Genomic DNA, 23,344 nt, shown 5'->3' with positions numbered 1-23,344 from the left:
CAAACCAACAGGATTTCACACTCTCTTCAAGATTCCATGTACTTAAGGTGTTCAACTAGACTGACCATACAAGTTAAATTAGGAAGTGCACTGACCAAAATAGAAATTTTGCCCAAATAAACATCTCTCCCTTTGGACTCACACAGAAGTTGAAATTTTACCATATGGACCATATCATCCTTTACCCTATGTGGGACCCAAGAAATTGTTTATTATGAACAGCCTGCTTAGATGGCTGCCTTAAGTGTTTCCAGGTCTGACGTTCCAGGGAAGCATGATACAGCATAGCTTATGTAGCCATAACATAGTACCTGTTATGTAAATCAATGATGTGACAAGTATCCAATCATGTACCCCATGAATGATATCACCTATTGGTAAAGTACCACTTTTGTGTAATTTAGTATATAAGGGACTATTGCTCTGTAAGCCTCATGAGAGGGGAGAAAGAGATGAGAGAGAGAGCAAAGCAAAGCAGAGGGATGATTAAAGATGAACACTCTACCAGAGGCTCCTTGTGCTTTTTTCAATTTACTACCAGACCAGAGTGACTAAGCCTTAAGATATGAACTTGACACCTGTGTTTTTAGTCCTATTCAGATCAGCTTCATTCATATGTCTAGTCAAAGTTTGATCCCTTTTTCAACTTTTTAAACAGTTCCTGTATGGGGTACTTCTGACTTTCATAAACTTCAGAGCTCTAACTTTGAGTCTCAGGTGTCAAATAAAAATCTGAAGTTTCTGCAATTGACAGAAACAGCTCAATATCTCAGAATTTAGAAATATCAGTTACGACTTCTGGATACATGTGACTGCTGCAAGAGTTTACAATCTAGGACTCTTTACAACAGGCCCCAACCTGATAACCCATGCTCTTGAATTCAGTTCACCAAGTTTTTATAGTATATTTAGTCCATATGATTGAGGCATGATAATATTTGTCTTTTTGTTCCTGACATTTCATTCAACATACACCTTAAGGTGTATACACCTAGTTGCATGCCTCACAACTTCATTCATTCTTGTGGCCACTAAGTACTCCATGTATAATTACGTATACACCATAGTTCCCCTCCCGTTCCTCAGTCTTTGTACCCTTAGGCCACTTCCATCCATTGTGGATTGCGAGCTCTGCCACCATAAACACCCATGTGCAAATGTCCATTTGAGTTCCTCCAGGTATATACTGAGCAACAAGTTTTAAGATTATATGGCATCCTCACCCCAAGCCTACTGTGGAACCACTATACTGCCCACCAAGGGGCTGTATCTCTCAATTTCTCTACTTACAATGAATAGGTACACGTCTTTTTCCACATTATCTCTAGCACTTGTTTCTCTCTGTTCCTTTTTAAACAGTTTTATTCACACATCATACAATCCAATTTAACGGTATAGACATGCCTTCACTACCATAATCTATATGAAGACACTTCCTTTTCTTCCACAAAGAATACATACTCTCCCCCATGTCCCTGCCTGGTGACATTTAATTTTGGCATAATGCCTTTGTTACATTCAGTAGAAGCATATTAAAACGTTCCTGTTGACTACTGACCCTGGTTTGCATTGACTGTGGTTCCTTAATATTTTTGTCTTACATAAGAGATGGGAAATTTTCAGTGATAATTTTTTATCACTTTCTCCTCTTTTTCCCTTCTCTTCTCCTTCTGGGACATCCACAACATGTATATTCATGTGCTTCATATTGTCGTTCAATTCCCCGAGACTCTGCTCATACTTTTCCATTCTTTGCCCTATATTTTATTTTGCATGCTGGATTTCAGATGTTCAGTCTTCCAGTTTACTAATCCTTTCTATTACCTCTTCAAATGTATCATTATAGGTTTCCATTGTTTTTTTTCATCTCTTCTACTTTGCCTTTCATTCCCATAAGTTCTGTGATTTGTGTTTTCAGACTTTCAATTTCTTCTTTTAGCTTGCCCATTGTCTTTATATCCTACCTCAGCTCGTTGATTTGATTTTTGATGAGATATTCCATGTTTGTTTGAACATTCTGAATTAGTTGTTTCAACTCCTGTATCTCATTTGAATTGTTGGTTTGTTCCTTTGATTGGGCCATATCTTCAATTTTCCTAGTATGACTCATTACTTTTTGCTGGCATCTAGGCATTTGATTTCCTTAATTACTTTATTCTGGAGATTATTTTCACTCTTTTACTTGGTTTTTCTTGCTGGATAGCTTTGTTCTCTATCTATTCTTCGGCATTCAGTTGAGCTGATTCTAGACCTCTAGCATAGGTTTTGTTTAATGGATCAGAATTTTTCCGTTCTTATTTTTCTGTTTTTCTTGTTTTCTGTCTTGTTTTTCCCTGAGGGTGAGACCCAGCAGGTTGACAGACTTTTCTATGAAGCCTCTAGACTGTGTTTTTCCTATCCTGCCCGGTATATGGCACTTGTCTGCCTGTGGGTCCCACCAGCATAAAGTGATGCTGTACCTTTAACTTCAGCAGACTCTATCTGCTGGGGGCAGGGGTGAGACAGAGGAGAGGTTATAGGCTAGCTCTAGTTGCTTCAGTTTTCCCCAACCCTGGGGTCTGAATTCCTTAAGGGAGGGATTCCACCTAAGTTGGGTCCAACTGCTCTCCGGAAAGGCACAGCCTCCAGGGAATTAAGTCCTTTTACCTGACCAGCACTTTGTCTCTCAGACAAGCTTAATTTTGCCCTTGCTTGGGGCAGTTGGAGCTTGAGAAGCCTTGCAGTTGTATCTAATGAGCTGTTAAATTGTAGAAACAAAGCAAGAAAAAAAATCATTTTCAGAGCAGGACCTTGTTCCTCAGGTTTGTTAATGAAGAGTTTAAGTTGATACATTGCTCTATGTATCTCCAGGCTCTATGTGCCCCACTCCCTTTTCTAGGGTCCAGCCCTTTTTAAGTATTTTGTGCTGTCTGATCCAAAAAACCTCTTTTTTTTTTTTTTCCAGTCAGCCCTGCCCCGTCTCTGCTGGGGCAAAAGCTCCTAGTAACTTTAGCTCTCATCCGAGGTTTTTCTGAGCTGGGGGCCTATTTTCAGTAGTCAGAATTTGTTAATTAATTCCACAATTGGAGCGTGGTTGAGCTAAGCCCCTGCTACTAGTCAAGTCTCTTTCCTTTCCCCTTGGGGAACCAGGCTGCTATGCCTGTCAGCGAGGGGTGCTGGCCTCCATGGCTTGGGGGAGTTACAGCTTGTCCAGACTCGTGTATGCTGTGTGTTGGGTCACTGATGTGGCTCCAACAGTTGTTCTGTACTGTTCCTGGCTATTTACTAGCTGATCTGGAGGACGAACTAAATTCCACACCTCACTAAGCCACCATCTTGGAACCTTTCCCCTATATCTTTTTAATTAAATTCAGAAACTATGTTTATCACTCACTCATTCTTCAGATCTCAGAGTTAGATTTCATAATAAAGTTATAACTATTGGGTTTTCTTCTTATGGAAATAGTATCTTAGTCTTAGAAACTGGTGACTTGTAATTAATCTAGCACTTCATTCCTGGTAATGTCATTTCTAGATAGTTTTGAACCTAGGTTAATAACACTTTATTCATAAAGTACCTCCTATTGTCTTATGAACAATAGTTATCTTAAATGTGTTAATACTGTGCCTTTGATCTGTAAACTTTAAAGTTAGTTTAAAATTTACACTGCAGATATTCCAGATTTGATTAAATTAATACTTCTCTAAAGGGCCTGAATAAAATAGTTTTCTAGTGTGTGTATCTGAAATTTGTAATATAATCAGTTTCATATTAAAAAAAAAAGGGAAACTAGCCTAAGGCAGCTATGGGACACCATCAAATTGCATCATGTATGATTATGGGAGTCCCAAAAGGAGAAGAGAGAAAGGGACAGAAGGAATAATCAAAGAAATAATGACAGAGAACCTTCCAAACTTATCAAAAGATGTGAATATTCACACCCAAGAAGCTCAGAGAATGCCAAACAACATAAACATGAAGAAAAACATACCCTGTCATATGTTGATTACGTTAACAAATCAAAGGACAAAGACAGAGTTCTGAAAGCTGCAAGTGAAAGCAGAGTGTGTATCATTGCCTGACCTGCCCTGCAAGCAATGCTAAAGGAGTTCTTCAGACTGAAAGGAAAGGACACTAAACAGTGGTTCAAAGCAGCATAAAAAAAATAAAAACCTGCAGTAAATGTAACCATGTGGGTAATTATAAACACCAGTATTATTGTATTCTACCAGCCAACAATGTTACCTGTTGGTCATGACTAGTATTAACTCAAGTTGTGAGTGTTGAGGAGGCTGAAGTAGGACACTGTTTGGAGATCCAGATAGTAATTTCTAAACTCCAAGACTTCATCATAAAATAGGTTTCCAAATGGCTGACTGCAGAATATCAATGCGGGATTTTGGATTAATGTGGGGAAAAAAAATCTTAGCTAGCAAAGAAAATGTCTAATATCAAAAAGTTAGTCCCATTATTGCTTTCCTAGACCAAACATTTTCGGTAGCTCCTAAAGTGCCTGTGTCTTAACATTACAACTGGGAAGTGTAATGTCCTTGACTGATGTGGTTATTTGAAGGGATTGTAGGCAGTATATCTACATCTTTAGCTCTGGATCTCCAGTCTCTTCATGCTCTCTCCAAAAGAGAACACTTAATATTCACTTTGCTTTATTTTATGTTTTACATACATCACATGCTGTAAGCCTCAAAACAAACCTATAATGAATATGATGATTATCCCTATTTATACAGATGAAGATACTGATGTTTAGAAATTTTCAGTAACTTGTCCAGAGTTAATAAGACGTAGAGCTGGAATTAAAGCCAGATCTAACACCAAAGTCTGTGCAATCACTAAACTACCTGAAGTCTGATGTTCAAAATGTAAATTCATGACTTCTCTCTCAAATAAATAAGTACCTAACTGTGATCCCACTGCCCCCACATTCTCAATTTATCAACCTTGGACTAATTTTTTTTTTATACCTGGTATATTTTAATAAGTTTTGAGTTAGATCTTAAAGAAATGTGAAAGTAAACAAAACAATATGGGTAACAGTACTCAATGACTACACATAGTGGCTGACGCCAGAATATAAATGTCAATACAATGCAGGATTTTCTTTGGGGCACTCATTCAATCTTTTTTGATTCACAGGCATATGAATTAGCATTTAGCAGACAGCACAGATTACTAGCAGAACATCACATAAGTTTATTTCAGATGTAACAGCAATGTTAAAATTGACTAGTTTAATTCTTAACTGCACCAAGTAAACTTAGACATTTAAGTATTTTTAAAGCTTTTTCCTCCAAAAAACTGAGGGAGCATTTCTTTTACACCACCACACACAATGATTTCCCAATAGTTCTATTTTTGGAGGACTTTCAATTGGTGAGTAAACTACTTTGGGGGATATTTCAGAATTTCCTTACCCAAATAAAAACAAATCTGGGCAAATTATATATTGCATAGATTTATCTGCAGATTCTATTCTTTAGAACCTAAATCAATGATCATACAATATAATTTTTATTTATTCACCCCAAAGTAAAAGCTGTATTGAATTATGGCCACATTCTGTGATCTTCAGTTGATAGAAAGATTACTGTATTACCTCCAAGAAGGTAATTTTTATTATGTATCAAAATTACCAACTCAAAAATGGGGCACTCATTCAGTCTTTACTGGTTCACAGGCATATGAATTAGTGCCCAGCTTCTACCTTAAGTGGATGGAATTATTTAATACAAGTTTGATGCAGGACAACGAACCCTTTACACATATTTACGATTTAGATTAAGTTTCTGTGGAAAAAAGAAACTATAATAACAGAGAGCCTACACACTTAATTCAACATTTAATTTTTTCCCTTCCTTAAATAACACGCATTTAATTAGTCATGAGGCAGCTATTCTGTGTTCAATAACCACATTTAGGGATACATTTGTAGGACTGATTAGATAGTCCAGGCAAAATGGTTATAGAAATAGAGGCAGTGTCATCTCAGAAAACTCATTTACATATCAAAATTTATTTTGATATCTGAAGTTTACAAAAAGTGAATTCTTCAAATTAATGCCTTCTGTCACTCAAGCACTCTTCTCTTGGCAAGTGGAAGCTGAAGCTTAACCATGAAGGTTAAAGGTGCTTAGTATGAAACCTTTCTTCTAAGCTGATTTGGACTGCTTAAGAAACTGATGCTCAAGAAACAGCATAATCTTTGTAGATTTTTACTATCTTAAAATTAGAACTTTATGTATTCACTCATCAACTATCTTCCTTTTTCTGTATTATTCTTTGGTACTCAATAAGACTGTTTAAGCCTATTATACTTTCACAATCTCAAGTAAGAATTTACAATTATAAAATGCGCACTAATCTTGTAAATAGTATATTTGGAGAGATGAGACTTTCATACTAGAATTTTACAAAAGAGGATAAATGTTATGACTCAACCTTCCTTTTAAAGTAAAGTGAGAGAAAACTCAAGTCCTGTGCACTGTTATAAAATCTAATGGGACATTATAATGGGCCATCGGTATTGACAATTTAAAAAATTTTAAATATTGGAGATGGGACTATGGGAAGAAAAGATTAAAAAATTTCAGATGTTTCCCATCTTACAAAACTTTATCAGCCCATCAAAGCCACTTGTCTACATGCCAGAAAATACTCTGGTATAAGTTAGTTCTTTCAGTTGAGGAGGTCATAGTGACATGTGCATTATTAACACTTCTAGATTTCTACTTTTCCAAGGAAGGAAGCAATACATTTAACAATTCCACTCTTCCCCAAATCCTTAAACTCAACATTGTAGGCATAGAGTATAATCAAATCTGGGATGTTCTCCAATGGATAAGTAATAGCTTAGCTATATTCTCAAAAAGACCGCCTTGATATTCTTTCCTATATAATCAAATACTCAGTAGCCACAGGGTTAGCAGCCTGCATTAGCCTGCTGACAGTCAATGAAATTTTTGTGCCACAAGTCCATCTAAACTTCAAGTCCTTTTTAATAAAGTCCAAGAGAAAACATCTGCTTCCGATTTAATTAGAGGGCATTAATCTCCAAGGACATAAACTCCATTTTTAACAATGCTGACTGAAACTACTGTTGGGATTGACTGAAGAAAAAGGACAGGAGGAAAAAAAGTAAATCACAATAAACCACTTTCGGCCAGTTAAAGACCATATCTCTAGGTGGGATATTAAAATAAATGAATTTCACCAGCCCACATTCTAAAAGTTAATACCACTAGGAAAAATAAACCTGTTAACAACCAGCCCACTCATTTGCAAAAAGCAGTTTAACTCAAATAACTGAGACCGAAGTATAAACACTACCTAACCAAACTGCCCCATATACCTCAACCACCAGCAAGGAAGAGAGGAAAAACTGCTTAAAGAAACAACAAAACTTAAGTATTTTCTACAAGGATAATAATAATGGTCCAGCCCTGAGAAAGTGCTCAGAAGGACTAAAGGTGGAGTGAAGGCAATGTTTAGGGATTAGGATCCCACAAATAGTATTAAAAACCCAAAGAACCACAAACACACTAACTTGTCTACGAATTAGAGAAGATATTGCTGCTGCTGCTTTTTGTCTTCTGAATACACAATATTTTGTAGGCTCTGCCCTTCAGTGTGACAGCAGGGTATTTTAAAAAATTAGCTAAAAAATCTGAAATTATTGGACACCCCAATCTTTGGGACCATATATCTTATCTATGAAACTAAATATATCTATATATCTTCCTTCTTCTTCCTTCAATGAAACCACCTCACAAAAGTCAGAAAGCGAAAACAATCCAAATATGATTAATGTTTAATTAATTAATAATCGAAAGTACTAAAATTTTAAGAGAAAAAGGAAGGAAAGATAGAAGAGAGAGAGCCAAGATAAGGAGAAAGGAAGCTTTAAAAGAAATAAGGGGAAAAAAATCAATGGGCCTCTCTTTTATTTGGTGACAAGCAAGTGCAAGAAAGTTCGTTTGTTAATTTGCTCAGTTATCTATTCTTTGCACATCTGCATTCTGGCCAGAAGGCACGTTGAGATTTTTCTGCAGCACATAAGCATCTGCAGGTTCTATCCTCTTGTAATAGTTCTTTGTCTCACTCATCTCAAAGCCAAGCTTCCTGTAGAAGTCAGTTGCCAACTCACTGCTGATCTGGACATGTAGATAGTTGTTGTCAAAAGTGCCATCTTTGTCACAGATGTTTAAGACATGATTTAACATTTTAGTTCCTATTCCTAGCCTTTAGTAGAGTCATGACGTAAAGTCTCTTCTGATTCTGTGAATGAGCCACCCTACAGCCTACCTGCTGCAACATCACTGAAATGGGCAAGTTTTGCTAGCTCTCCAACCTCCAGCACATCCTTGTAGAACTTGTCGTTGTAGCCGACTGGAGAGATGACTTGATTTAATCTCTTCAACTGTTTAATATCGTGTGGTGTCACATCTCCGAGCTCGATCCGGCTACCTTTCATCTTCTCCGCCTTCTGAGGCCGTCGTGACCACGGATATCCACGCGGTCGCTGCCGCCGCCCTGAGCTCTTTGCACCCTCGGCTCGGGCCACTCAACCCCACCAGCCAGTCTCCATTCCCGGGGCAGGGATCTGAGCCGGTGACGGTCGCTTCCGTAACCCCGGCTGGGGCGGAGAGGTCTCCTGCTGCCGCGTTGATGACGCCCAACCTTGGACTAATTTTTATTCTGTCCTACATCATTCAAGTGGCATCTGTTATATGACTTTCTTTGATGTCCCCTACTGAATTTAATTTTCCTTCCTCTATACACTTTGTTTATATCTTTATTGTGAAACTTATATTTGGCATGTATCCAGCCCACTACTTGTTTTCGTGAATAAAGTTATATTGGAATACAGCAGAGTTGAATAATTGCAAAATATTGTATGAATTGCAAAGTTTAACAAGCAACTCCTGTACTAGCTCATGAAGCCTCAAAGATAGGCACAGTGCATCCCCTAAACTTAGCACAGTGCCTGATTCATAGTGAGTGTGCAAACAAATGTTGCCTGAACTTCTGCTTTCTTTCCGCAATAATTACAAAATGACTTGCATTCGGGGGACAGACAACACAAATTTGTTAAAGAAATACTTTAATTCTTAGATTTGTGCCTACAACCATACATCCATAGTTAACTGCTCTGATTCAAATCTTCACAATCATTTGCACAGATTATTTTAATAACCTATATCCCCTTTCTAATGTATAGTATTCATGAAAATGAATAATCTAATTTCCAGCATTTTTACCCTGTCAGTTTCAGCAGCCCTCAATTTTCCACCTAATAGTAATTACTCAATTTAGTATTCTTATTCCTGCAGCAAACTCTCCAGTAATTCCACATTCTCTCCCTTCTAGCCAACAAAAACATCTCGCTACACAGGATTGCTGATAGCACAAAAGATGCCTTTGTGAAAATTTGATAAAAGGACCTCTAGGGTCAGGCGAATTACAAAATAAAAAAAAAAAGCCCCTTCTTTGGAGCTACAACCTGCAACTTCATGCCAGAGTTTAGGGCTTATGAGAAGGGAGAGCGGTTTGTAGAGGCACACGTTGGATTTCATCCTCCAATTACTCCCTAAACCTGGCACTCTTGGTGTAGAATAGAATATGTTCTACCACCCCAGCAGCCCTGTTGCTTTATCCATGTTGAACTAGATAGCTTCCTTCATCATCAAATACCTTACCTTTTTGCTCATGTTAACTAGTGGTATTTCTAACCTCCTCAGAACCTGATTCTTTCACTCGTTTCTTTGCTCTGCATTCCCCTAGTAACTAAATATCCCATCTGTACTGTCATATATAACATTTACTAATATGTTGCTATTAATTACTTTTGGTTGTTTCAAGCAATTTGACTTCTTATCTTAACCAAGTTCCTCGAGAAGTTTATGGATATAGTGATTTCTTTATATGCCTCATAAACTGTATTGTCATGGCCTAACTATTTTTATTTCACATGTCTACCGATTATATATATATAATTGGTATTTTATATATATATATATATATATATACATATATATGTATATCTGAGATATACACACACAATTTTGACTGATTTGAAAGGGAATAAATTAAATTTCAAAACACATTAGCCCTTATTCTCACAACCAGACAATACTATATTGTACACAGAAATCTCCTATGCTGGGGAAACAAATTTGGGTAATCATAAATTATTGTATTGTTTGGTATGAACTTCACTTCTTACATCCTAGAGGTGCTAAAATGCAAATGCATAAAAAGTAGTGATAAATCTAGTTTTTTTTGGGAATACAATGCACAAAGATGTAAGTGGTAACAGGTACAAAAATAAGGTAGGAGGCAGAGGAATATAGGAAAAGTAGATGTGCATGCTATTGAATTTAATTGGTATCAAAGCAAATATGATTATTATATATTAGGACACTAAATTTAACCCCATGGGGACTACAAGGAAAACAGATGAAAAATATATCCTGTTAGAAGTGAGGGGGCCCTCAATAAGCTATGACACAAAACAGCAAATAAATATAAAACTAGGCTTTAATGGAAGTGAAGGAAAAAAGTTATAAGACTTACAAGGCCTAAGTAGCAAAATGGCAGAAGAAAGCCCAGTATTATCAGTAGTGATTTTAAATATAAATGGATTAAACTCTCCAATCAAAAGGCAGAGATTAGCAGAATGGATAAAAAGCATAGACAACTATATGCTATCTAGAAGAGACTCACTTAAAGTCAAAGAACAAGTAGATTGAGGGTGAAAGGATATAAAAAATACACCATGCAAGATGCAAGTAGTAACCAATGGAGAGCTGGAGTGGCTATACCAATATTGGTTAAAATATACTTCAAGTAAAACACATTTGCAAGGGACAAAATGGTCATTATCTACTGACGAAGGGGACAGTTCAACAGAAAGATGTAATAATTAGATAAGCCCCCAAATATATGAAGCAAATATTGATGGATTTGAAGGGAGAAATTGAATATTCTATACTAACAGTAGGAGATTTTATACACCCTCTTTAATAATGATAGAATATCTAGTCAGAGGATTAATAAGGAAGTACGTAGTCTGAATGATACACCGAACCAATAAGACCTAATAAACATATGTAGAATACTGCACCCAATAAAAGCAGAATACACAATCTTTTTTTTTTTCACATGGAGAAGAGAAAATTTTATTTAAGGTTTCCTACAGCCAATGTTATTTATTATTTCTGTTCCTACAAGACACTTAATGCTCTACATTTGTGTTTCAGCAGCGTCAGCAACTTTCCAAACAGGAACACGTGGTTTTCACTTCACTGTTGGTGGAAATAAAAGGTCATTTGCTAAAATTTCAGATCCAGTGAGTTCATAGCTTTTGTTTCATTATGAACTGTTTTCTTGGGCTTAGAGGAGTAATGACCTACACCAACTGCTAATTTATTTGAATAACATACGTGTCTCCTTAAATTCTCTTGGACATCCTGTGTATGCACAAATTATTTTAAAGATAATTTTAAGATAAGTGTGATAGAAATATAAAAGTGTGGTTCAAATATAAAAATAGACAAACATTTTTTGATTATAGCTCTTAGGAATCTATGAACCAGATTTAAATACAAATCAAGTAAAGTAACAATAACAAAATGCCAGTGAAGAGTATTTATTGTGATGCTGACAAAATCTCTACCTAGAAGAGGGGCTGTGCAGCCTTTCAAGCAGCTCCTCATGTCACGTGGGCTTCATGTGGGATTACTCTACCACTTACATGTTCTCTTCTCCTAAATGCACAACAGTGACTGTGAGTGCTGCTCGATACCTTCTCCCTTGTAAGCACAAGCATGGGCCTGAAATTGAGTTGTAATCCTCAGTTTTAAGGTGACCACCAGACAAACTGGAATATGCTTATTTAAATGAAAAAACATGTTCACACTTTCATGGAAAGTTGCAGATCACAGTAGAGAAACATGGTCTATACTGCATTATAAGCAGCTTCTATAAGCACATGTACATGGGTACAAGCACAAAGAGAAGATAAAAAATGATCATTGAAAAGACAAGCTGTATTTAGACCTAATGTTTTGATTTGGGTTATTGTTTTCCTTCCCCTGCCTTGGTAAACAGAATTGACAGATTGGGGTCTTAATGGTTTAGCCTTTTCAAACATAGATTTTTTTTTTTGATGGTGTACCTTTAAGTTTTCAGCATTTCAGCTGATGGAGAGTAGCTTTCTTGGTTCCACAGGATAGACTTTCATGGTCAGATCTGCATGTTGGTTCCTCTTCAATAGAAGGATGTACCTACCACATCTCAAAACCCTTTTGTGCTGTGAGTCTTGGTCCCAGCAGGATGTCAGGTCCTTGGTGCATGACAGTTGGTCTTTTCTTTTGTGTTACTTCATGACTTTCATTTTCTTCAAGCTAACCACAGTTTAATGTTGAATATGTGGATGCTTCTTTTCCAGATTTCTACCAGTATCCAGTAGCGGACCATGAATTTGATGCAATGGTGGTCGGTGCTCGAGTTACAGGTCTGTGTGCTGCATTTGGCCTTTCTGAGGTAGAATTTAGCACAGCATGCACAACCAAGCTCTTTCCTACCGGGTCACATGTTATTGTAGCACAGGTAAGAGACAAGAACTACAGTGAGCCTTCCAAAGCCTGCAGGCCCCACCTGAGGTAATGCCGGCCTCCCTGCCACCACTCTGCCTGCTCACCTTGGGGCTTGTGTATGCTTTTCTCTGGGTTCCTCGCCTGACTGATGACTCCCAGTCATTCATGTTTTGGTTCCAGTCAAATCTCAGGTTTTCTCTGGTCCCCTTATCTGTATCCCCTACTCCTCCCCACTCCTTGTTGTGGTATCATTTTCTTTGCAACACTTATACAGTTTGAAGTGAAATAAGCCTGTCCATGTGCTTTTCTGCTGAACAGGATGTGAGTGAACTGCCTGATGTGCTCACTGATCAGTCCTGGGCCACCAGGATTTCAAAGACAGAAAGAGCCTTTATTGTGGTCGTACAGGGCAGGGAGACCAGGAGGTGAATTCCTTAGGTCTGTTCCCCCTGAATTGGAAACGCTTTGGGTTTTTATGAAATTCAAAGGGAGGTGGAGATGGTGACATTCGGATGTTGGGTGATAATGATTGATTTGATAAATTGGAAGTGTGTAAACATGGGCCTTAGAGGCTGTCCTCGGGGGTTGACAAAAACCTGCTGATGTTTAAGCCTCAGGTTACAGATTACAGTAGAGCTGTAGAGAATAAGTAAGGAGGCTGTGCTAGTTTGAAAGGATGTATGTCCCCTAGAAAGGCCATGTTTTAATCTAAATCCCATTTCATAAAGGCAGGATAATCCCTATTCAGTACTGTATGTTTGAAACTGCAATTAGATCATCTCCCTGGAGATGTGACTCAATCAAGAGTGGTTGTTAAACTGGATTAGGTGACATGTGTTCACCCATTTGGGTGGGTCTTGACTGGGTTACTGGAGTCCTATAAAAGAGGAAACATTTTGGAGAATGGGAGATTCAAAGAGAGCAGAGCAGAAAGACACAGCCACAAGAAGCAGAGTCCACCAGCCAGTGACCGTTGGAGATGAAGAAGGAAAACGCCTCCCAGGGAGCTTCATGAAACCAGAAGCCAGGCGAGAAAGCTAGTAGATGACCCATGTTCACCATGTGCCCTTCCAGCTGAGAGAGAAGCCTTGACTGTGTTCACCATGTGTCTTCTCACTTGAGAGAGAAACCCTGAACTTCATTGGCCTTCTTGAACCAAGGTATCTTTCCCTGGATGCCTTCGATTGGACATTTCTATAGATTTGTTTTAATTGGGACATTTTCTCGGCTTTAGAACTGTAAACTAGCAATTTATTAAATTCCCCTTTTAAAAAGCCATTCTGTTTCTGGTATATTGCATTCCAGCAGCTAGCAAACTAGAACAGAGGCTAAGTGAAATGGTTGAAATTGCTTAATTAACATGTGATAACAATAAAGAGACTAAGCTAAACAAAACAGGCCCTTAATGGATATTAAGAGCTGACAAAAGTCCAGCTGGGGCATGTATGATAAAATAAGTGAATATAAGTGGTGCCAGCCATGAGTTAATTCCTGATTGTCCAATTACAAGGTACAGATTATGCAGTTGCAGAACATAGCATTAGCATCAAAGAAACAGGTGAGTTATAATGGCTATAGATATTTGCCTTTTGCTACTTCAAAAGGCTAACATACATCAAGGCTGTCAGTTCTCTGTTAATTCTCAATACTGGGTTCACTTGTCTGTCTCCCTGAATGCCCTTGTCACCTGTTTACTGTCATAACCCCTAAGTTATGGGTCCTAAGTGGGGATAGTGCCTTGCACAGAGCTGTCCCTCACTGTGAATGGCCACATGTTTTGATGATGTGATGAAGGTTCAGACATATGAACCATGGGCTTTGAGTCCTCCAAACTTAGGGAAAATAAAAAATATACAATGATTTTATAATTTTGTTCTTTCTTTCTAGGCACAGTGTAGATTGTACCCAGTTTATGTGCAGGTAGTATTCCAAAATTTTATTGGATTGTCTTTTCTTTAGTATTTGGAATATATTTCCTCACAGAGGACAGGGAGTGTGGTGCCTAACATTCCAGGAACCAACCTTAGGTGAGCTCATTGCTGCTGGAGGTTGAATAACATGTAGAGTGCTAACAAGGTTCTTTAGGCACTCGTTTCACGCTGCAGATATTCTCTGAGTGCCTCCTTTTTTTAAAACTCTTGAATGCTGATTATTTTTTTTTGCATATTCATCATGATCATTTCTTAGAACATTTGCATCAATTCAGAAAAAGAAATTAAAAGACAACAGAAAAATAAAACAAAAACAGAAAAAGAAAAAAATTTACATACCATACCCCTTACCCCTCCCTTTCATTAATCACTAGCATTTCAAACTGAATTTATTTTAACATTTGTTCCCCCTATTATTTATTTTTATTCCATATGTTCTACTTGTCTGTTGAGAAGGTAGATAGAAGGAGCATCAGACACAAGGTTTTCACAATCACACAGTCACACTGTGAAAGCTAAATCATTATACAATCATCATCAAGAAACATGGCTACTGGAACACAGTTCTACATTTTCAGGGAGTTCCCTCCAGCCTCTCCATTACATCTTGACTAACAAGGTGATATCTATTTAATGTGTAAGAATAACCTCCAGGATAACTTCTCGACTCTGTTTGGAATCTCTCAGCCATTGACACTTAGTCTCATTTCACTCTTCCCCCTTTGGTCGAGAAGGTTTTCTCAATCCCTTGATGCTGGGTCTCAGCTCATTGTAGGATATCTGTCCCACGTTGCCAGGAAGGTCCACACCCCTGGGAGCCATGTCCCATGTAGACAGGGGGAGAGTGGTGAGTTTGCTTGTTGTAATGGCTGGAGACAGAGGCCACATCTGAGCAACAAAAGAGGTTCTCTTGGGGGTGACTCTTAGGCCTAATTTTAAGTAGGCTTGACCTATCCTTTGTGGGGTTAAATTTCATATGAACAAACCCCAAAACTGGGGGCTCAGCCTATAGCTTTAGTTGTCCACACTGCTTGTGAGAATATCAAGAATTCAACTTGGGGAGGTTGAATTTTCCCCCATTCTCACCATTCCCTGAAGGGGACTTTGCAAATACATTTCCACTCACTGATCAAATCACTCTGGGATTCATCAGGGCATCACTCTGGACAAACCAACAAAATCTAGTGCCCTACCCAAGGTTCCATGTACTTATGTTGTTCAACCAACTATCTACATAAGTTATATTAGGAGATGCACTAGTCAAAATATAAATTTTGCTTTAGTCTCACACATAAGTTGAAATTTTAAAACATTAATTACCATCTATTTTCGGCACCCTGCAGTAATGACATTCCTTTGTTCTTCCTCATGCAAAAACATTTTTAAATTTGTACATTTAGTCATTATCATTATATACTCTAGGCATTCCCAGATTATACCACCTCGATCTTTATTGTCTATCTTTCTTTCTGATTTCATTTGTGCCCCCAGCCCTCCTCCCTCTATCATTCTCACATTCAGCTTCATTCAGTGTTTTAACATAATTGTATTACAGTTAAGTAGTGTTGTGCTGTCCATTTCTGAGTTTTTATATTCAGTCCTGTTGCACAATCTGTATCCCCTCGGCTCCAGTTACCCAATATCTTACCCTATTTCTATGTCCTGATGGTCTCTGTTACCAACGAAATATTCCAAGTTTATTCACTAATGTCAGTTCATATCAGTGAGCCCATACAGTATTTGTCCTTTTGATTTTAGCTAATCACACTCAGCATAATGTTCTTAAGGTCCATCCATGTTGTTACATACTTCATAACTTTATTCTGTCTTACAGCTGCATTATATTCCACCGTATGTATATTCCTCAGTTTGTTTAGCCACCCGTCCATTGATGGACATTTTGGCTGTTTCCATCTCTTGGTAATTGTAAATAATGCTGCTATAAACATTGGTGTGCAAATGACCGTTTGTGTCCTTGCTCTCATGTCCTTTGAGTAGAGAGAGCATATAGATGGGTCTTGTTTTATAATCCATTCTGCCAGTCTATGTCTTTTGATTGGGAAGTTTAATCCATTAACATTTACTGTTATTACTGCATGGGTAGTACTTTCTTCTACTATTTTGCCTTCTGGATTTTATATGTCATATCTAATTTTCCTTCTTTTTACCTTTACTCATAGTCTTCCTTTCTACACTCTTCTCCACACCTCTCTCTTCTGTCTTTTTATCTGTCTCTAGTGCTCCCTTTAGTATTTCTTGCAGAGCTGGTCTCTTGGTCACAAGTTCTCTCAGTGATTTTTTGTCTGAAAATGTTTTAATTTCTCCCTCATTTTTGAAGGACAATTTTGCTGGATATAGAATTCTTGGTTGGCAGTTTTTCTCTTTTAATAATTTAAATATATCATCCCACTGTCTTCTTGCCTCCATGGTTTCTGCTGACAGATCTACACATAGTCTTATTGGGATTCCCTTGTACATGATAGTTTGCTTTTCTCTTGCTGCTTTCAAGATTCTCTTTTTCTCTTTAACCTCTGACATTCTGATTAGTAAATGTCTTGGAGTACATCTGTATGGATCTATTCTCTTTGGGGTATGCTGCACTTCTTGGATCTGCAATTTTAAGTCTTTCATAAGAGTTGGGAAATTTTCAGTGATAATTTCCTCCATTAGTTTTTCTCCTCCTTTTCCCTTTTCTTCTCCTTCTGGGACACCCACAATATGTATATTCATGTGCTTCATTTGTCTTTCAGTTTCCTAAGTCCCTGCTCATATTTTTCCATTTTTTTCCCTATATTTTCTTTTTCTTGCCAGATATCAGATCTTCCATCCTCCAGTTCAGAAATCCTATGTTCTGTCTCTCGAAATCTATCATTGTAGGTTTCCAATGTTTTTTTTATCTCTTCTACCATGCCTTTCATTCCCATAAGTTCTGTGATTTGTTTTTTCAGACTTTCAATTTCTTCTTTTTGTTCATTCCTTGCCTTCTTTATATCCTCCCTCAATTCATTGATTTGGGTTTTGATGAGGTTTTCAACGTCTGTTCGTATATTCTGAATTAAATGTTTCAGCTCCTGTATGTCATTTGAATTGTTGGTTTGTTCCTTTGACTGGGCCATATCTTCAATTTTCCTTGTGTGATTTGTTATTTTTTGCTGGTGTCTAGGCATTTAATTACCTTAATCAGTTTATTCTGGAGATTGCTTGCACTTCTTTCTCCTAGGGTTTTCTTGCTGGATGACTTTTTTGTCTATATGTTCTTTGACATTCAATTCAGCTTTATCTGGACCTCTAGTTTAGGTTTTGTTTAACAGATGAGAATTTTTCAGTTCTTGTTTTCTTGTTTCTTGCCCTGCTTATATGGTGCCTTCCACCCCCAACACACACTTAGGAGGGTCTACTTAGGTATTATAGACTGCAGCCAGATTTTTCCAGACCAAACTGGCCTACTATCAGGAGGAAAGAGTCACCTGTGTTGGTTTTTCCTGAGGATGAGACCCAGCAGGTTGAAAGACTTTCCTGTGAAGTTTCTGGACTCTGTTTTTCTTATCCTGCCCAGTATGTGGTGCTTGTCTGCCTGCAGGTCCCACCAGCATAAGATGATGCGGTACCTTTTCTTTGGCTGGGGGCATGGTGGAGACAGAGGAGAGTTTGTAGGCTGGTTTTAATGGCTTCAAATTACAAAGCCCTGGTGTCTGAATTCCTTGAGAGAGGGATTCCACCTGAGTTGGGCTTCACCCCTCCTCTGGGGAAGGCACAGGCTCCAGACAAGCCCTCAAACGAGTTTGTTTCTGCCTATGCCTGGAGCAGTTGCAGCCTGAGGAGCCCTGCCACTGTATCCAAAGACATTCAAGACTTTGTAGAAACACAGCTACACAAAACCTCTGTTTCCTTTTTTTTTTTTTTCCTCTTTTCTGTCAGCCCTGCCCCCTTGTTGCCAGGGCAAAAATGAGTGACCTCTGCTTTGACCAGGTTCACCTGAGCTGGGGGCCTATTTTTAGTAGTCAGAATTTGTTAATTAATTCCACAATTGGCGTTTGGTTGGGCTTAGCCCCTGCTGCTGGTAAAGTCCCTTTCCTTTCCCCTCTGGGGAGCAGCCTGTGGGGGAGGGGTGGCCACCGCAGCTCAGGGAACTCATGGTTCTGGGGGGGCTCGCAGTGGTCCAGCTGGTCCAGACTGGGGTACACTGTGTGTCCAGTCACTGATGTGGCCCCAGGAGCTGTTCTGTACTGTTTCTGGTTATTTAGTAGTTGTTCTGGAGGATGAACTAAAATGTGCACATTGTTAAGCTGCCATCTTGGCCCAGAAGTCCTGAATGCTGATTCTTAAGAAAAGATTGATAGGGGATGGCTGAGATAGTAAATGGGTCTTGGAGAGATTCTGGGACTCACTTCTGGGGACTTGATGACCCATCTGCAGCAGGATGCTCACTGACACTTGCAGTGATTAAGAGTAGCCCTAGTTATGCACATGGTGAGGAGTGTTTTTGTTTAATTTTAAATCAGCTTTCTATATTTTGCTACCTTACTGATACTTATCAGGATTGTGTTTGAACTTGTAATTGGAGGGGGATGGCGGAAGGACAGGGAAAGAAAGTAACTTTTGTCATTTCTGTTGAGTGTCTGCTCCAGCATTCCTAGCTCTCTCCATATTCATTAAAACGTATCATTAATGAGGAAACTGAGGCACAGCCTCAATAAGTGGTGAAGGGTTCTAACTTTTTTTCTGACTACTGAAAAGCTATAATTGAATAATATTTGGAAAAAAGAGACGCTAAGAAAAATGTGCCTTTATTATGAAAAAGGGATTATCTGTAGGAGAACAATCCAAACTTAGGTTGAGGATGAAAAGGGTGAGTGGTACATTTGTCCCTACACTATGGTGTTCTGTGACAGAAAGAAGGTGGTGGGGATAAGAGGGTGGTGGGGAAATGGGGTGGCAGAGATATCTGGGAGCATAGCCTTCTGAATTTGGAGTTTGTAACTTGGCACTAGGCACTTCTTGTTTTTAATACATGCCTAGACACCATGAGTAATGTTTTGGCATAAAATTATTAAGATTATTGTGTTCCTTTCTAATACCAGGTATTTTAGGTGTTAGTCATTTTCACACACTCTCTCACTTAATCCCCCAAACCACTCTTCAAGGAATTTGGCTTCATCTCCATTTTATAGACGAGGAGACTGAGGCCAGGAGATTCAATAACTTGGCCTATAACACGCACCTTGTAAGTGGAAGAGCTGTGATTTGGAATCTACCTCACTCTACCAAGAGAGATCCTGTTGCAAAGTTCAAGTCAGACTATCTCACAAATAGTTACCTCATAGGCAGCTTGCTTTGCTTGGTGGTGTGTGTTTATGGGGTTGTGGACATTGGTGGGAGAATGGCATGGAAAACCAAGAGCAGCCTATGGTGTGATCTCATTATAAGTAGGACCTTTTGATGAGGTCACTTTCAGCTAAGGTATGTGTGGCCCAGCCCAATAAGGATAGATCTTAATCCTATAACTGGAATCCTTTATAAGCAGAATGAATTCAAACACGAGAAAGAGAAAGTCACAGTAAGCAAAAAGCTGAAGAGTAATGAAAAGCAGTCAATCTCACAATTGGCACCAACAGGGCACAATTCCATCGCTCCCATCACTCCCCATCAGCCCAGGAATTAGGCTGGTTATTCCAATTTGGGGGATCATTTAAGCTATTCATGGAGATACACACCTCTAGGCTGGGAGCACCGCAGTCTCTGCCCACCACTTCTCCTCAGCATAGGAGACCTTCCCAGATTCTTCTTGAGTGCATTCTTCTTATGCACTCTATCAACATAAGATAGAACATATGTTGAGTCACAAAACTAATATCAGTAAATTAAAAATTATTGAATCATTCAATGTATATTCTCTAAACATAATGGAATGAAGCCAGAAATCAATAATAGAGGGAGAAAGGGAAAATTCACAAGTATATAGAAATTAAACAACATACTCTTAAACAGTCAATCAAGTAAAGAGGAAATCAGAAGCAAAATATATATTGAGGTGAATGAAAATGAAAATACAACATATCAAAACTGATGATTACAGCACAAGCAGTGCTGAGAGGGAAATTTGTAGCTCTAAATGCTAAAATACAAAAGACTAAAGACTTCAAATCAGAGAACCAACCTCAAAACTAGAAGAACTAGAAAATTAAGGGCAAACTAAACCCAAAGTGAGCAAAAGGAATGAAATAACGAATATTAGAGTAGAGATAAATGAAATAGAAAAACAACGGAGAGAATCAACAAAACCAAAATTGGTTCTTTGAAAAGATCAATAAAATTAACAAACCTTCAGCTAGACTGACAAAGTAAAACAGAGAGAGGATAAAAATAGCAAAAATTAGAAATGAAAAGCAGCCATGTTGCATGTAGTAAAAGGATTATATGAGGATACTATGAATAACTGTATGCAAATAAATCAAACTCAACCAAATGGACAGATTCTTAAAAAGACACAATCTACCTGCATTGACTCAAGAAGGAATAGAAAACCTCAATAAATCAATTTACCAGTGAAGAAATTGAATCAGTAATCAAAAACCTCCCAACAAAGAAAAGCCCAGATGAGATGGCTTCATAGGGAATGTTATAGTTTGCTATCTGCTGGAATGCAACACACCAGAGATGGATTGGCTTTTAATAAAAGGGGATTTATTTTGTTAGTTCTTCAGAGGAAAGGCAGCTAACTTTTAACTGAGATTCTTTCTTACATGGGAAGGCACAGGGTGATATCTGCTGGCCTTCTCTCCAGGCCTCTGGTTTCCAATAATTTTCCCCAGGGTGATTTCTTTCAGCATCTCCAAAGGCCTGGGCTGAGCTGCGAGTGCTGAGATGAGGTATGCTGAGCTGCTTGGGCTGTGCTATGTTGAGCTCTCTCATTTAAGCACCATCCAATTAAATCAAACATCATTCATTAAAGCAGGCATGCCTCTTAGCTGAATGCATATGTAATGAGTAACAGAAGAGGTTCACGTACCATTGGCTCATGTCCACAGCAACAGAACTAGGTACCTTTACCTGGCCAAGTTGCCAAATGAATCTAACTACCAGGGGAATTCTACCAAACATTCCAAGAAGACTTCATTCTAATTCTGCTCAAACTCTTCCAAAAAGTTGAAAAGGAAGGAACACTCCAAAACTTATTCTATGAGGCCAACATCACCCTCATACCAAGCCAGATGAAGATATCAAGAGAAAAGAAAACTACAGACCAACAACTCTTACTTATATAGATGCAAAATACCTTAACAAAATACTAGCAAACCAAAGCCAACAGCATATTAAAAGAATTATACATCATGACCAAACGCGATTTATCCCTGCTATGGAAGGTTGGCTTCAACATAAGAAAATCAATTGATGTAATACACCACATTAACAGAATGAAGGAACAAAAACCACATAGTCATCTCAAGTGATGCATGAAAGGCATTTAACAAAATACAGCAGGCTTTCTTGATAAAAACACTTAGAACATTAGGAATAGAACAGAACTTCCTCAACATGATAATAAAATGCATATATGAAAATCCCTCAGCTAACTTCATATCAGATGGTGAAAGACTGAAAGCTTTCCCTCTGAAATCAAGAACAAGACAAAGATACCCAATGTTATCACTCTTATTCAGCATTTTACTGGGATTTCTACCAGAGTAATTGGACAAGAAAAATAAATAAAATGCATACAAATTGGAAAGGAAGAAGTAAAACTTCTTCCTTATTTGTGGATGATATGAACCTATATATAAACAACACTGAAAAATCCCCAATAAAGCTTCCAGAGTGAATAAATAATTCAGCAAAGTGGCAGGATACAAGGTCAATACCCCCAAATCAGTAATATTTCTATACACAAGTAATGAGCACTCTGAAGAAGAACTCAAGAAAAAATTCCATTCACAGTAACAATGGAAAGAATCTAATATCTAAGAACAAATCTAACTAAGAATGTAAAAGACTGTGCACAGAAAACTACAAAACATTGCTAAAGGAAATTTAAAAAGACCTAAATAGATGGAAGGATATTCCATGGATTGGAAGACTAAATATTGTTAACATGACAATCCTACCCAGAGCTTTATAGATTCAATGCAAACTCCATCCAAATTCCAATAATCTTCTTTCAGAAGTGGAAAAGCCAATCATCAAATTTATATGGAAGGGTAGGGGGCCTGGAAAAGCTAAAGCCATCTTGAAAAAGAAGAATGAAGTTGGAGGATTCCATACTTCTCAATCTTAAAACTTATTACAAATCCACAGTAATCAAAATAGCATGGGGCAGTGCAACAGTGGCTCAGTGGCAAGAATTCTCACCTGCCGAGATGGAGACTCGGCTTTGACTCCTGGGGCCCCCCCTCAAAAAGAAAAAAGCAAACAGCATGGTATTGGCACAAGGACAGACATCAGATCAATAGAATAGAATTGAGAGCTCAAAATAAAACTTCCTTTGTGGCCAACTGGTTTTTGACAAGGGGGCAAAGACCATGCAATTGGGAAAGTATAGTCTCTTCCACAAATGGTGTTGGGAAAACTGAGCTTCCATTTACATAAAAAAGTAGGACTCCTACCTCACACCATATATAAAACTGAACTCAACTTGGATCAAACACCTTAATATAAGAGCTACCTATCAACCTTCTGGAAGAAAATGTAGGGAAGCATCTTCAGAACCTTGTGTTAGGCACTGGTTTCTTAGACTTTACACCCAAAAGCACAAGCAACAAATGAAAAAATAGATAAATGGGACCTCATAAAAATTAAAAACCTTTGTGCCTCAAAGGATTTAG

The 23,344-nt window shown here is 38.1% G+C and overlaps 1 pseudogene; it reads right to left on the bottom strand.

The window, feature by feature from the left end:
• Nucleotides 1-7,983: 7,983 nt before the first annotated feature.
• On the bottom strand, nucleotides 7,984-8,468 carry LOC143678853 (N-alpha-acetyltransferase 50 pseudogene; annotated as a pseudogene).
• Nucleotides 8,469-23,344: the final 14,876 nt, after the last annotated feature.

The sequence above is a fragment of the Tamandua tetradactyla genome, chromosome 4 (genome assembly GCF_023851605.1).
Source record: "Tamandua tetradactyla isolate mTamTet1 chromosome 4, mTamTet1.pri, whole genome shotgun sequence".
Classification (NCBI taxonomy): Eukaryota; Metazoa; Chordata; class Mammalia; order Pilosa; family Myrmecophagidae; genus Tamandua; species Tamandua tetradactyla.
The sequence above is the reverse complement of the archived record's forward strand: the minus strand, read 5'-3'. Positions and strand labels throughout refer to the sequence as shown.